Genomic DNA, 15,453 nt, shown 5'->3' on the forward strand with positions numbered 1-15,453 from the left:
TGGGTTGATCAGAGAGTTGGACTTAAAATAGGGACATGGTGAAGGATGGACTCTTTACTTTGCTCTAGAGAGAGACCTCTAGCAAGAAGACCCCTAGCCTAGGAAGAGCAGGACTTGGGGCCTCCTCTCTCAAGTTCTCAAGGTCAGACTCTGTTTAGACCACTGCAGCAGGACAGGGCAGAATGGCCACAGAGAGCCAAACCACCTTGGCTCCATTGCCAACATCACCACTCAGGGCCTGGGCCTGGTTCTTGGTCAATAGCACTTCCCAGGGACACTTGAAGAGGCCTTCCCTGACCATTCTATCTGGAGTCAGCCCCTCTACCCACCCAAGTCACTCTACCACGTGAGCCTGCCCCTTGCTTCTGTAAAGCCAGTGACAATCTGAGATGCTCCTGTTTATTTGTTTGAGGTCACGTCCTCAGGAGAAAGTAACACCAAGCGGATCAAACCTTGCCTGTCTTCTTGTCTCCCTGGGGCCTAGTGCAGCACCTGACTCCCAGGCGGTGCTCAGTCATAGTTTTCGGGGTGGTCTTCCTGCTCTGTTGGGGGACAGTTCCACAGCTGGGGAGGAGACTGTGGAGGGAAAGTTATTCCTAAAGGGCAGGCCAGGTAGACCTGAGGGGGACACAGCCTCTGAGCGCCACCCTCTCTGTGCTTCTGGGGACAGGCTGTGTGGTGTGCGGTGGCATCCAGTCTGGCTGTTTATGAGGTGTTGCTGACAGATGCTTAGGCCCCGAGCCCAGGAGGCAGGTGCCCTTCTCATGCTTCTTCCATGGCGGATCCCTGTCCTTCTCTCCTTGCCGGGCTCCATTTGGTTACAGGAACAGCACTAGTAACACACAGAACTCTCAGGCAGATGACGCCTACCTTCAGTGTCCTCCTCACTGTCATCACCATGCCCCAAAGATGCCAGGTCACCTCAGGACCCCACACTGCCCTGGAGCCTCATTCCGGCCCCTCACTCCTGCCCACCATGCTCCACACGGCCTCTTCACCGAAAGTTTCCTTTGTGGAGTCCCAGCTGCTCTGAAGTGCTTATTAGAAGAATCAGCTGGACTAGCAGCTTCAAAGTCACCCTTCCTGATAATATATCTGAGAGCCTTGGGTGCACCAAGTTTTAATCCAGGAATTCTTTTCCATTCCATTCCATTCCATTCCATTCCATTCCATTCCATTCCATTCCATTCCATTCCATTCCATTCCATTCAATGTGTGTTTCCCAAATCCGCAGCAGGTTCCTAAACTGGACAGGAACAACCCAGAGGAGATGGAGAGAAGGGGAAAACTTGGAGGAGCACTTTCAGCCCACAGATAATGGCTCTCAATTCTACCTATGGGAAGAGACACTGTACCTTGGTTTATGCTGTCCCTTGGGGCTTCTGGGCAAGCAGGTATAAATCACTCAGGGCATGGTAATCAGGCCTCTGAGCCTTCTTGAGGGACCATGTCTGGCTCTCTGACTGATCTTAGTAGAATCAGCCCACCCTAAGACTGCTTTGTGGTCTGCTTCCAGGCTTCTCCATTTCTTGGGAGCATGACTCAGAGAGGCTTGTGGGTCTTGGGAGGGAGGTTATCAGTTGGATCATCTTTCATAAGAATGTGCTCTGTGCCTCCAGGCTGGAGCGCACGGAGTCACGGCAATATATAAATCACTTGGTTATAAGGGGGTAAAAGGCTGATGCTGGGATGTTTTCTTGCCCTGAGCTCCAGTTTCCTGGACTCCGGCCTATATTGGACTTGGTGTCATCCTTTGGATTGACAGGGACATTAGAAAGAGCTCAAGTTCTTGTTCCGGTTTTGACTTGGTACTGAGGAGCTGTGCAGCCCCAGGCAGATCACTGTCCATCTCTGGTCTCCACATTTCTCCTTAGTGAAAAGAGGAGATTGGAATAGATTAAGGTTCCTTGAAGTTTGTTTTTCAAAATCTTAGTCCCAGAAGACTGTCCGTGTGCAAAGCGGATTTGCTGCTCCTTCTTAGAGATTCATGGCCCACGACAACTCTTAAAGACACTTGGTTAGTGCTGTTTAACCTGGCATCCCCCCAACTTACTGGACTGTGGAGCTCTTTCCTTGGGTAACACCCACCAGCATCCAGGGGATCTAGGGTAGCCCAGAGCTACTGTGGAAAACAGAGAGACTGGCCATCACTGATACTTAGTGATTCTCCATGGGTTTGAGCAACCCATGAAATTTCCAGCAGTGTGCTGCCCTCAGTCACAGCACTGCTCTCCTCATGGTGTCAGAGGCACGTAGCTGGGCCTGTGTGAGCCGTCACAACCCATTCGCATCTTACCAGCTGTAGCTCAAGCCCAGGCCCTGGATCTTAAAGCCTCCTGGAGACTTCTGGATGGACAGAACCTCCCCAGAATAGGGCCTCCAACTCCAGCACCCCCACCAGGCCTGTGTCTCAAAGGCCAGCACTGCATGCCAGTTTCAGTTCACAAAATCACTGAGGAAGGAGGTTTTACAATGGACTCCTGCAGTTTATTTCAGGTTCAAACCCACATTTAAGTTTAAGCAAATCCCTCCTGCTACAGTGACAAGCCAGAATTCACATGTTGCTTAAGATTTATTGTGTGCCTGTTATAAAAGAAATGAACATCCTCTAGGGCTTCATTTAGTGGCGGGGAGGTCAATACACAGGAGTCCCTGGAGAGAGCAGGGTGTGCTGCTGATTCCTGCTGTGCTCCTAACCCCAGGGGACCTCAGTTTCCTCCTTTGCTGAATGGGATCCCTCCTCTATTCCCACCCCCCCCCCCCCCGCCACATTCCTGGGGCATCAGGGGGCACAGAATCAACTGCTATGATGCTATGTAGTGCATCCACATCACAGGCACACGAATTCAACCCCATGTGCTGGGGAGAAAGAGAGGGAAACAAGACTTTAAATAGACCTCAACACGCAACAGGGGACGTGAAACCACTGCTCCCTAACCGGTCACAGCTCCCAAGTACGCCTCACAGTGTGGGCATCGCATCTCACTGTGATTTTAAAATGTTTAAAAATATCTACTTTTTCATGCATCACGGTCTTGAAATGCAAACCAACTACTTCATCTGGTACTGAACCAAGAGAGCGAGCTCCACCGCCGCCAGCCTGGGAAACACCGCCTGCCAGCATTTCTTCATCGGCGTCATGCTGGTCTCCCTGGGGCACCCTTCTAAGGAGTTTTCAAGGGTAAAAGTGTTGACTGTGTGCCTGCCACAGGCTGCCCTTAAGCCAGACCCTGCAAGAGGTGCCTCCTTTGTGCAGATGCAGGGCTTCTGACTGGAGGGCCCCGCCAGGCACGCTCATCCGGGCAGGGGCGCAGAAGGCGGGCAGCGCGCACGAAGCCCTGCGTAACCAGCCCTGCCTCCCCGGACGCGGGCCTGACCGGCGTGGACAGCGGCACCCGGCCCCAGCCCCGCAGGCGGTGACCCGGGGGGCGCGCCCGAGGTTGTAGTGGCGCGCGCTGCCGCTCCCGTCATTCATGCCGCAGCTCATTCACCGGGCGGTCCCGCACAGCACGCGCTGTGCGGGGCAGTTATTTCTGGCCGTGCGCGCGCTTGTGAGCGAGGAGAGGGTGCCGGGGCGCGGCTCTCCGCTGCCCGCGGGGATCTCTCCTTTCCGGGCCCCAGGGCTCCCAGGCCTTGCTGGGGAGGTAGGGGGGTGGGGGGAGGGCCGTTCGGGCTGAGCGTTGGGCAGGGCATCCTGCGGGCGCTTCACCTGCATCATTCTCCCTCGTGCCTGACTGCCGCCTTCAGGGGACCGTTTCATGGCTGCGGTACTGATGATGGGCAGAAGCAGTAAGAAAAATGCCCCAAATCAGGGAGTAAATCGCAGAGCCGGACTGGGAAACTCCAGTCTACCAGCGCTACCACAAAACCTGTTGCCTCCTTCCTGGAGGTGATTATTTGATTTCACTTACCTTGCTTCATCTTTAGGAGGCTTTCCTGCAACCCCAGCACCTGACCGAGTCCCCCTGGAACACGTGACTTGGATGCTCAGAGAAAGGCCCTGAGACCAGGCCAACCACTGCTTCTCCTGGCTCCGACCTCAGGCTTCTTTCCCAAAGTTTTGCCCTGATTTTCTCAACAGAGCTGTTCATACACACCCGCATCCAACTCATCCCTCCCAACACACTCTAGCTATCTGTAGTGTCATCACTGATGATGTCAGATGTCAGAAGTCTTGGGTTCAAATGCTCATAGAGACCAGCCATATCCAGGTCTGCAACCCTCGGGGAGACTCTTTGAGTAACTGTGGTCTCATCTATATGAGGGGAGAAATACTTTAACCAGTTGAAGGCACATTAAAAACTGTAACTGCGGTCCCCATATCAGGTATTACTAAGCACTTTGTGTTATGGACCTATTGGATCTCATCTTCGGCCCTGGTTAAGCCTGGGTCAAAAGGACTGCCAGGAGCGGGGCTGTTTCCGGCTTCTGCTTTGGGAAAGATCATCTCTTTCCCCAGGAGAAACCTGCCTGACTCTTTGACCCTTCTCAGAGACTTTCCTCATGATCAATTTATCCGGCTCCAGAGCGAGCAGCTGGCCAGCCGTGCACTACAGCCAGACCAGCGCAAGCCCTGGCAGCTGCCTCTGGGAGCCTTGGGGTTAATGCTTGTGCGTCAAAGTTACGTGGAGAGAAGGGGCCACAGCGCTGATGGGGGTGGTGGAGAATCCAGACCTCCTTTTGCCATCTTTACCTGCCAGCAGAACTGGGGAAGTTTAAAGACAGGAGGGAGCTGGACGCGCCCGGGGAAGGTGAAGGAGCGGTCTTGTGACTGACGGCAAGAGTCCTGCATCCTCACGCAGCCCAGGCGGGGCCCTGGAGCTGGAGCCTGTCCAGGGACCCTTGCCGGGAGGGACCAAGACTGGTCCGTTCTCCTGGGGGTTACAGAGCCACAGGCTGTTTACAAACTGCCCTTTTTGCCCACGCTCTCTTAATCCTCCCAATAATCCAGACAGGTAGGCAGAAGGGCATTGATCCTTGCCAGAATGGGTCAGAGAGGTTAAGAGATGAAGGATGAGCGGGAGTTAGGGGTGCAGGCACGCGGGAGGTCCTGCCGCTCTGGAGATGGACAGCCCCTCCCAGCCTCGGAGCCCTGAGGATTGCCCCTAGAATGCAGCCTTCAGGCAGGCATCGCAGGAGGGACAGCTACCGGTATTTCACTCCCCTCTCGCTGCTCAGAAGTGCAAACGGTCCCCACTCACGCCAGCCTTGAAGTGACGACGGCAGATGGCTCTTAGGTAGAGGTGCCACCGGGCCCCCATTCAGACTTATTTTCCAAGGCAGCTACAACTTACCCTTGATACCACACGAGTCAGGCAAGACTGGAAATGGGGTTGAAATGAACAAAATACCCAAGTTCCTTGCAAAAGTGTTTCTTCACACACGTCTCTAGGTGCCGCGTGCCTCCCACTGAGCCAGGAAACCTCCCCAAAGCAAGAAAAGAAGGAGACTCATCTTACCCGGACACGCAGAAGGGATGGTGCTCCTGGTGCTCCTACTCCAGCTCCCACAGGTCTGTGAGGACTAGCTGCTCCAGTGCCTTAACAATAAACCGAATTAAAGGGGAGGAATGCAGGGGTTTTCTTTCCCAGGACCGTAACCAGGCAGTCTTAAAGGGGAGGAATTGCATCTCCTGCCTTTTCCTCTGCTTTGCTTTCCCTCCCTCCAAACAGCATTAAGTCTGGTCCAGAAAACTGCTTTTGCAAAGGTCCCTTTTATGCCGTGTGTGTGTGTGTGTGTGTGTGTGTGTGTGTGTGTGTGAGATTGTGTTTGCACTGATATGTGTAATGGAAAAGAGAGGGAGGAAGAATAAAAAAACAAAAATAAAGTCTCATATTACAGGTTTCCATTGGCCTGAATGGGGTGATAACAGAAAATCAGAGAAGCTTTCTAGGACTCCCTGCCTCAGTTTCTCTTTTAACCACTCAGTTGCTGGAGTGTATTGTGTAAAAACACCTTCTGGGGCAAGAGGCTATCTACATTGGTTGAAATGAAGGGATTGAAGACCCTTCTGTGTCCAGTTGTCTCTTATACAATGGGAAGAGAAGCAGGGGGACTCTCTGTTGGGTGGTTCCTCCCTACATCTCTGATATGTCTCCTCTCCCCTGTGTCTAGAAGCATAGCATCCTGATCCCAAAATTTACCATCCTCTTGTCAGTCCTAACCCATTAGACCTTAGGAGATCACTCCCCTTCTTCTGGAAGCTCTTGCTAACTCTGCTCCCCTGTACTCACCTCTCTATCCCACCCTTGATAATCTCAGCCTCCTCTTGGCTGTTCCTTTGGTATAGGTTCCTTGAACTTCTGTTTTATGTCCCCTTGCTTTCACTTTCATTACTCTTTCCTTAATCTCAACATCCACACACAGGGTCTGTTACTGTCATCATGTGAATGTCCCAAATCAAACTCCCATCTGGGTTGTTGACCTTAACCTTAACATCCAAATGTCTGCTTCCATCCACAAATAATCCTGAACATGTAATAGCTTCCTTCAAACCACTCTTCTCCTGTTTTCTCAGCTAGGCTGCCGAGCTACCATCTTCCCAAACACTCAAGTTAGAGAACCAGGCACTTTCTTTAACTGTGTTGTCTCTTTCACTGCCTTCCAAATCCAATCAGCTGTTGTGCACTTTCAGTTGTTTCTTTGAATTGGCTTTTAAATTGTGCCTTTTCAATTTTTAAAAAATCATTTGTGTTTTTTGAATAAATAGCATGTTCACATGGGCCAGAAATCAGAACTATATTGAAAGACATACACTGAGGTGTCTCACCCCACTCCACTTCCCATCCTCCCCTTACCCTCCCTGCCCTGCCCCCTATAGGTGGCCATTCTTATTAGTTTCTTGTGTATCCCTCTAGTAGTTTACATGGAAGCGAGGGGAAGAGTAGATACAGATACACAGATACAGATAGCTATCGATAGATATATATAGATATTCCCTGCCATCCTTTTTTTACACAAAAGGCAGTAAGTAAATGCTGCCTCTTTTATATTTTCATCTCTACAATTTTAATTCAGGCCCTCCTCCTCCTCTCTCTGGTACTATTGTGATGACTAGGCTCTAATTGGTCCCCAGGGGAGGTGGTCCATTGGGATAGCTAAAAGTGGCTCTGGAGAAGTTTTCTAGGTTAGACTCCTGGATGACTGGAGCTGTGGCCTTGGACAAGTGACTTAATGTCTCTGCGCCTCATTTTCCTATCTGTGAAATAGGATAGATAATTCCTGAACATATGTCATAACTAGAAGGGAGGAATGAGACAGAATGCTAGTTGTTTAGAACAGCGACTAGTATCTGGTAGGCAGTCAATATTACTGTTTTTTTTTTTTCTCCAATCCAGCTTTAGTTCTTGTTAGAATGATCTCAATAAAACGTATTGATTGCTCCCACCTCAAAAAAGGATCTGTTACCTACAGAATAAAGGCCAAACACCTTAGCCCATCACTGGAAGCATTCCAGCACCTGGCACAAAACTATCCCCTCTCCCCTGAGTCCCTCCATTTGGACTCCATGGGAGGTGACACTCCAGCCATACCATCTGAGACAAGGATTTCTAACACGCCACTTTTCTCAGAGCTCCTGACCTTTGCTTGGTCTACCAATTGTATTGGTCTGTATTGGTCTTTGCTTGGTCTACCAATTGTATTGGTCTGTATTGGTCTACCAATTGTATTGGTCTGTATTGGTCTTTGCTTGGTCTACCAATTGTATTGGTCTGTATTGGTCTACCAATACAGAATGCCTTTTTTTCATTCTCTGCCTATGGAAATGCTACAGATTGGAAAAATCCTCATCAAATACTATCTCATCCATGAAACCTTCATGATTTCCCGACTTCTTTATTACTAGTCACTCTTTCCTCTGTGGTGTTCCCCAAACGCTTTGTCTACAGCTCTCCTAGGTTCTTTATGTTTTTCTTTCTTGAATTTCAGCCTGTGTTGCCAGTGCTTAGATTCCCTGGTATAGCATCCCCGACTAGCCGCTGTCCTCTTCCTGTTTGAACACTGGAACTGGGGAGTTTATCACGGCCTGAGACAGTCAAGTGGTGCCAACAGGCAAAAGGTATGTCAGAAAGTTTATTTCCATAGGGAGCTGAATGCCGCCAGCACACACACGTACACGCACTCGTTCCTTAAATATTTATCAAGACTGACTGTGAATTAGGTAGTGGGGACACAAAACCAGACCCAGATTCTACATTCATAGAACTGCTGTCCACGTCCATAAATCAGCCAAGATTCTCCTCTATAATGTGCCCTAATACAAGTTTGAACTGGACAATGAACTGTCGGTCAGCACCAGCCCACTGGAACCCTCTCCCGCCCCTCCCCCTTTCCTTCCATCCACCTATACGCTGTTGGTCTTGGTTGAGTCGCTGAGCCAGGGATGACTTCTCAGCTGTGGAAACAGAATAAGTTCCATGTTGGGTGCCATGAGAGAAAGTGTTACCTCTTTCTGCTGAGTTCCAAAGGCAGATGCCCTCACAGGTACTAACAAGGCCATATGCTGGACGTCAGGGGCTGGAGTAGGGACAGAGTGTCCATCTTTGGAGTAGTAGCATGGGTGTTTAGAGAACTGGGCAGGCGTTCTAGAACATGCCCCAGGGAGCTGGAAGAGAGCTTTTAGTATGACCACACATGCGCACTTGTACATAGAGACACACATGTGCACTTGAGCCTAGACACATGCATGCGCACATTTACACATGTGTGTGCGTTTTTCCTGGTTCGGGTTCTTTTAATGGCTTTATTGCTATGATTTCCCCAATCAATAATCAACTGAATATTTATTCAACATCAACTATGTGCCCAGTAGAGGAGGCAAAACACAGAAAGCAAGTGGAGATGAATCAAAAATGAAATCAGGTACTGTTAACCCACATTGTCACCAGAGATGGGGCCCTGGCAGGAAACTGTGGGTTGGAAGCATCAGGAGTGGAACATGGAAGGCTCGTGGAAGTCGGCCTTGGCCTTACGGGTGATCTAGGACCAGATTTATGTGGTAGGTGAGGTGGGATTAGGGAAAAACAGAGGTGGGAATAGCTAAGAAGCGTGTTGAACGTGAGGAGGCGGCCCTGCGGTGCGGTGGGGGACAGGTCTGGCCAGGCAGGGCTTCAGACTGGGCTGTGAAGGAAGTAGAGGCACGGCAGGTTCCCCAGCACGGGTGTTTGTGGGAAAGCAGTGGAAGAGTGCCTGAAGCGGGGAGAAATTAGAGGCTAGAATGGCGGCAGGGAGGCTCTGCTGTCACCGAGACCCGAGGGGATGAAGGTGTGAACTAAGGGGGTACAGGACAGGAGAGAGCCCATCCCTGCCCATCAGAGAGCATCCTTCTCTCACTTAAAACCACCTGTGCATCTGAGCCCGTCACAGGTGATGTTGGCCCAGGGAGAAGGTATACTCACCGGGTGCTCACCTCCACGGCTCCCATGTGGTCGTGCCTACCCCTCAACTGAACAAGATAAGGGGGCCTCTCTCTTATGGTTTGAGGAAAGGAGGAGACAAGGGAGGTGTGCTCATGAGAGCAAAACAGTCTTTCTCTTTCAAAGAGCATTGTCTTTTATATTTGATTAGCTTCCAGATTGAGCTTTTTGGAGAACTACCTGACAGCAAGACCTAATGAGGTGCCAGGGTGGAAAAGGGAAGGGAGAATGATCTCTGTGCACCCACACATCCATCCATCCATCCATATAACAAGTATTAACAAAGCACTACTCTGTTAGGGGCAGTATGTTAGGCTCTGAACATACAGTAATAAATAAGATAAGCACAGTTTCTTCCTGAATAGGTCTTGCATTCTAGCAGGGAAGTCAGATTTTAAACAAATACGGATAATTACAGTTGTGATAAGTACTAAGAATGGTTTAGGGCACTGTGAAAATATGTGTTAGGGGACCTTAGGCAGCCCTGAGAAAGTGATTTTCAAACTGGAATCAGAGACAAGAAGAACTAGCTATGTGAAAAGTTAGAGAAACAAAAGAACAGAATGTGTAAAGGCCCTGCAGTAGAAAGGAGCCATACCACTTGGAAAGACAGAGAGAAGTGCATAGTCCCTGGGCAGTTAAGAGCAAGAGGGAGAGAAGTCCTGAATGCAGCTGGTGAAGCAGGCGAAGGAACATCGTTCAAGGCCTTGCAAGTGTCACAGTCAGGGTCTTGTGCGGGGGGAGGGGCCACCAAAGAACAAACACCTCTTATTTCATTTCCAATCTGGAGTTGGGTAAGAGAGAATGAACGGGCACCGAAAGTGAGGGCGAGAAGGAGGAAATGGAAATTATAGGACAGTAGAGACAGGCAGGCATGTAGGCATGAATCTGTGTAATACTTGCTACTTTAGTGTTTATTTGTTTTAAAAATAAGACACCAGATTTCTAGTACTTCCAGGAAGAGACACCACTATGTCTTGGTCTGCATTGTTCCTGTAGGCTGCGATGTGCTCATCTTTTTGTTTGAGCTGTTTGAGTCTCCCCTCAAACCCTGTCCACTTCTCAGCTGGGTCCACAGGCGAAATGGGACCCTGCTCTGCTGGCTGGAAATTGGTCTGCCGCATGTGCAGGGTGCCCGTTAGTGACGAGCTCTCTAAGCATAGAAACCATGCTTCTGTGACCCCTATGCTATCATATCACCTGACAGAAAGCATGTTCCACAAAGTTCTGAGAAATTGAAGGACAGAAAAAACCCTAAAAGAAGAGTTTTCTGGTGTGTCTGAAGTATGACACTTTTCATAGCCAAGGGAGGAGATCAGTGCATTAGTAACGGGTTTACCATGGGCTGCCCTGACACATGCAGAATCCAAAAGAAAAGATTAAAAGCCATTTCTTTGGGTTTGTGCTGTAGCCTCCAATTTCTTTAGAGGGTGCTGAGCATCGGGCATTGGCTGGCTGGTCAGTCAGGACCTCTGGCTAATTCCACATGACCCCTCTATCTAGACCATTCCATCTGGACTTTATCTTCTCCTCTTTTTCCATAGCTTCTTTGTTGTATATACCCTGCCCTTAGCTCTTTTTATCCTTCTCTGCCAATGTTCAGTAAACATTCATCTATATCTATTTCTGCCTTGGGCTTGGGTGGGGGGGTAGGGGGTGGGTGTTGGCATTGGATCATGCAGGTGAGATGTCTACAAGGTGAATAGATTTTTTACCAGCTCCTCTTGTCATGGGTTTGCTGTGTGTCTCTGTGCTAAAAGAATCTATCACCTCCATTGCCCTGAGTCACTTTCCCAAATAAGCCCAGCCTTAGTGTGTGCCGTATTCCAGAAATAAGTAGGGGACAGGACAAAGCCCACCACCCTGGGCTTCAGATTTTAGGCTGATGACCTCGTCTGTTCCCTTGTGAGAACCTGGTTCTGGTCCCCGGCAGAGACTGGAGAACCTTTCCCTTCTGTGTCCATCATTATTTGTATATATTTCTCTATCCACAGCTGGAAGAATCAGTCCTGACTCTCCTTGGTCACCAGCATGTGATCTTGAAAGACAGTAGGGGTGGGAAGAGGTCAAGTGCAGTGAGTGGGTGGTCATGAGTATCATTTGCTTCATCCAAACTTTTATCAATGCTACTTACAAAGTGCCTGATTGTCCAATTTGATTTTAATTTGCTTTTTCTGTTTCTTCCTAAGCCTCCAGGGAATGAACAAATAACAAAAGAAATGGGCATACAAAGGAAAAATTATGGTAAGAATTTCAATAAAGAACTTAGCCCACATTATTCTGTTCTAGTAGTGAGGCCTTGGAATTGGCCCCGAATTGGGGTCTGGGGAATCTAGCATTTGTTCCCGCACAATCTTTATTAGCCAGGCAACCTGGGGCTAAGTCTAAACCTCGTGATTTTCCTTCTCTGATCTGTCAAATTGGGCTAATGATGTCAGCCTTCCCCAACTGTTGGGGTCACATGTAAGGAAAGGATTTGTATGAACCATGAGAAATAAGGTTGCATTTATTCCCCTTTGAAAATCATACATCTACCTCCAGGTCTGGCCCCCACGTTGGACAGAGTTCGAATGCTGCCCGACTGCTCTTGGCCTCCGGAGAGATGGGGATCCGGGCTCCTTCACTCCCAAGAGCAAGCTGCTACTGCCCTCTAGTGACAGCATCTGCCCAGACCTGGTCCCTGTGGCCACCCTGATGGCTAATGGTGGAAAACAGATCTTTTTCTTGGCAGGACCCTTTCTGACCAACATTTTCCAAAAAAAAAAAAAAAAAAAAAAAAAAAAAGCCCGCCCTCAGACTTCTCCATTTTTTTTTTTTTTTTTTTGGGTTGGTGATTTCTGCCCTTTTCTATATTATTCTAAGAACTAACAGGTATTTTTCACGTGTCTGCTATGGGGGATGGGCAGTATGCCAGCACTGAGGTGACATCGTTCCCCTCCTCCCACCTCCCTTTGCCACCCAGTCTCCCTTAGGAGGGGGATATCTCAGACCAGTCATGCCCAGGACGTCAGCCTTCTGGAAACATTCCAGAGATGATGACTGAGCCTCCTCCCCCTTCTTCCAATGGGAAGGACCCAATGGACTAAGGACACTACCTACTAATCTCCTCTGTCCTCATGGTGCCTAGTGCAGAGCAGCCATTCTGGAAGGATTTACCTGTTGAAGAATTTGTCTGCGGAATGAATAGTTGACCTTCAGAAGTGACTCCTGGTTGGATCCCAAAATTCTACAATTTGTAAACATCTTTGAGAGCTACAGTGAAGAGGCTAAGGATCAGACAGGAGAGCAGACTTGGGGTTGAGTTTAGGGTGCTTTATCACTGGTAGGGTGATCCCAGACAAGTTTCTTAGGATTTCTGAGCCTGTCTGTCATGAGTCAGATGGGCATAAAGGAATACTTTCCTCAACAAGAGGGTCATGAGACTTAAATGACAGAATGCACGTGGAGTGTTTGGAAAACAATAAGCACTCGGGGAGAGGCCCTTTTGGGTGCATGACTCAGTTTGAGACACTGCAGGGACCCATACGGGAGTCTAGAGTGGAGGTGGCACACTGAGCCAAGGGAGAGGCAGTGTCTGCAGCGATGGGCAGGTGTGTGTCCCTGCGAGTGCACCCCTGTAAGCCAGGTGTCTGAGACAGAAGGTTTCCATGTACAGTGAGGTCTCGGCTTAAGAGCTTAGGGCGTAGAGGTGACAGGTCCTCTCCCCTCTTGGTGTAACTGTCTTTTCCAGGAAGAGGAGTGGTCCTGAGCACTCTAGCACCCAGGGAAGTCCAAAATGTGTGCTAGTTATGGATTTAGTCATAAGTGGGGAGGCAGCAAAAGACAAAACCTTTCCTTAATAACGGGAGGGTTGTCACTGGGACTCTTGGACAACTGGGATGCTAGGACCTGGGAGCTAGACAGCATTCTGGGGTCATATTTACCCCCAGTGTTCCTGGGGAAAGTAGCTGCAAGAAAATCCTTTTTCCTCCTCTCCCTGGACACCTACCAAAGGCATGTGAACCCCTTTTCTCTCTCCCCTCAGCCCCCGCCCCAGTCCAGGCTTTCAGGGGGAGGAAGGCTCCCGAGGCTGCCAGCAACATCACTACTCAGATGTTCTCATCCACTGTTGTTCCTGAGATGGAACATTTAAATAATGGAACTGATGATAAGCAAAATTTAGCAGAAATGATTTGCTTCTGAGGAAAGAAAAATTGCTTGATTTAGACACTAGATCTCTTGTTTGACTGTTCTCAGCTCTGTGGTCCAAATTTGACCTTCAGAATGGATTGGCAGAACCTGGTGGAGGGAGAGATGCAGGCACAGTGTCTCCAGGGCAAGGTCCGTGGGCTGAGAACAATGCCTGGCTCCAGCTCCGTGCGGTGCATTGGGAACAGACACGATATGCTCCCGAGCCAAGGCTGCGTCCTGCACTTCTGCGGGAGGCGAGGCTGCAGCACGTGGACGGGAGCAGGCTGCTACTGACACTGGGCATAAGGGATCGGTGTGATCTCCCCCCAGCTGGTGGGAGGAGGCAGAGAGAAAGTGGTCTGCCAAGAGAAAGTGGTCTGCCAAAACCTTGGAGAAAGCAACCACACTGAAGGATTTCAAAGAGGACAAGGGCTTATCTTTTTGCCATGGTGGCAAGGCCAGTGGGCTCTGTAGCACTAGAAAAGTACTGATTGATCTGGGGCTCTAGAGGACCTGCATTAGCCTACTAAAAGGGTCGTGTTTGGGGGCCAGGCTTGCAAGATGGGGTGTGAAAGAAAGAAGGGGAAGACATTTCTTCCATTCATCTGGACTAGAGCATTGTAGATTCCAGGGACTGAAGAAGAGATCAGCATTAAAGGGAGACAGCATTCCTTTTACTGTCCTAAGAAGCTTTGGAAGTATTAGCCTCTGAAACCAAGCCAAGCCAGTCATTTTGGATATTTCTCTATAATCTGAGGTTGGCCTTATCATGAAACCTGGGACCCAGATGAGAATGGAAGGATTAGGGGCTGGGTGGGGCTCAGTATCTGGAGAGGGTTGGCAATAGCAATGGCTAGGATGGCAGCAAATTGTCACATCCCAGAGTACCCACGAGAGGTCATGGAGCATCACCAGTGAGTGGAGACCCCCGTGGTGGAGGGTCTAGGAGAAGCCAGCGTTCTGAGATTATTACACACGGGGGCTTGCGTGGGCTCCCTCCTCGTCCTAGGGAGTCCTCTCATTTTCTGCTGAGAAGCTTACTAGCCAACCTTCCACAACAGCTCACATTGGACTCCTCAGTGAAATCCTCCATGCCAGAATAACTCACTCTTTCCACGGTATTTGGCAGTACCTTATTGTTTCTTCTACTATATTCAACATTTATAATTATGACATTAATTTATTTCACTAAATTTGGGGCCCTTAGAGTAAGTACTGTCTTTAAGTACTTTTTATGCATATAGAAGCTAGTAATTTATTCATGCATTCAACAAGTATGGATTAGGATTCAGGAAAGTAGGCTGAAAGACAGCATGGGGGTGAGATTTGTGGGAGATACAAGGGTGAGACTCCAAACCCGGGTTGGGGGTAGAAACAAAAGCAGGAAAGTGTCCTTGTCCCAGAGGAATTGAGCACTGGGCAGAGCTGTAATGCGGGGATCCCAGCCCAAGCATCCAGTTTAGAAATGGGGTTCAGGGAGGAGCCTTGGTAGCATGAATGGTTGGGGACTCTGTCCGAGAGCCTGGCACGGCTTACCAGCCCAGCAGAGCTGTGGGGGCCACCAACAGGCTGAACTTGTTCAAGGGCAGATGTGAAACAGCCACTGAGGACCTGCAGAAGTCCTTGGGGCAAGTTCGGAGAAGGCTTTAGGAATGGTGGAACGGGAAGGGTGGGGTGGAAGAGATAGGGCCATTTGGATTATTACTCAGTGAGGTTTCTAAGCTGTGCTGACAAGAGAGGAAGCTGAAGAAATTAGGTCTAAAATCCAATTAATGAGTGATTTCTTCTTCTCTTTGTTCCCTGGGCATTAGCACCCCCATTGGCCTGACAGATGGGATGGTGGTTGGAGGGGTGCATGCCTTGCTGT

The 15,453-nt window shown here is 49.5% G+C and overlaps 1 protein-coding gene across 1 annotated transcript in view; it reads right to left on the minus strand.

Annotated features, from left to right (window-relative positions):
* The window catches only part of CAMK1G (calcium/calmodulin dependent protein kinase IG), a 28,287-nt gene extending 22,613 nt beyond the window's left edge, over window positions 1–5,674 (minus strand). Inside the window, exon 1 of the mRNA XM_047705574.1 lies at window positions 5,460–5,674. The gene's annotated coding sequence lies outside the window, so the exon portion shown is untranslated. The remainder of the gene's footprint in view (window positions 1–5,459) is intronic.
* Window positions 5,675–15,453: the final 9,779 nt, after the last annotated feature.

This window comes from Lutra lutra, chromosome 15, assembly GCF_902655055.1.
Source record: "Lutra lutra chromosome 15, mLutLut1.2, whole genome shotgun sequence".
NCBI lineage: Eukaryota > Metazoa > Chordata > Mammalia > Carnivora > Mustelidae > Lutra > Lutra lutra.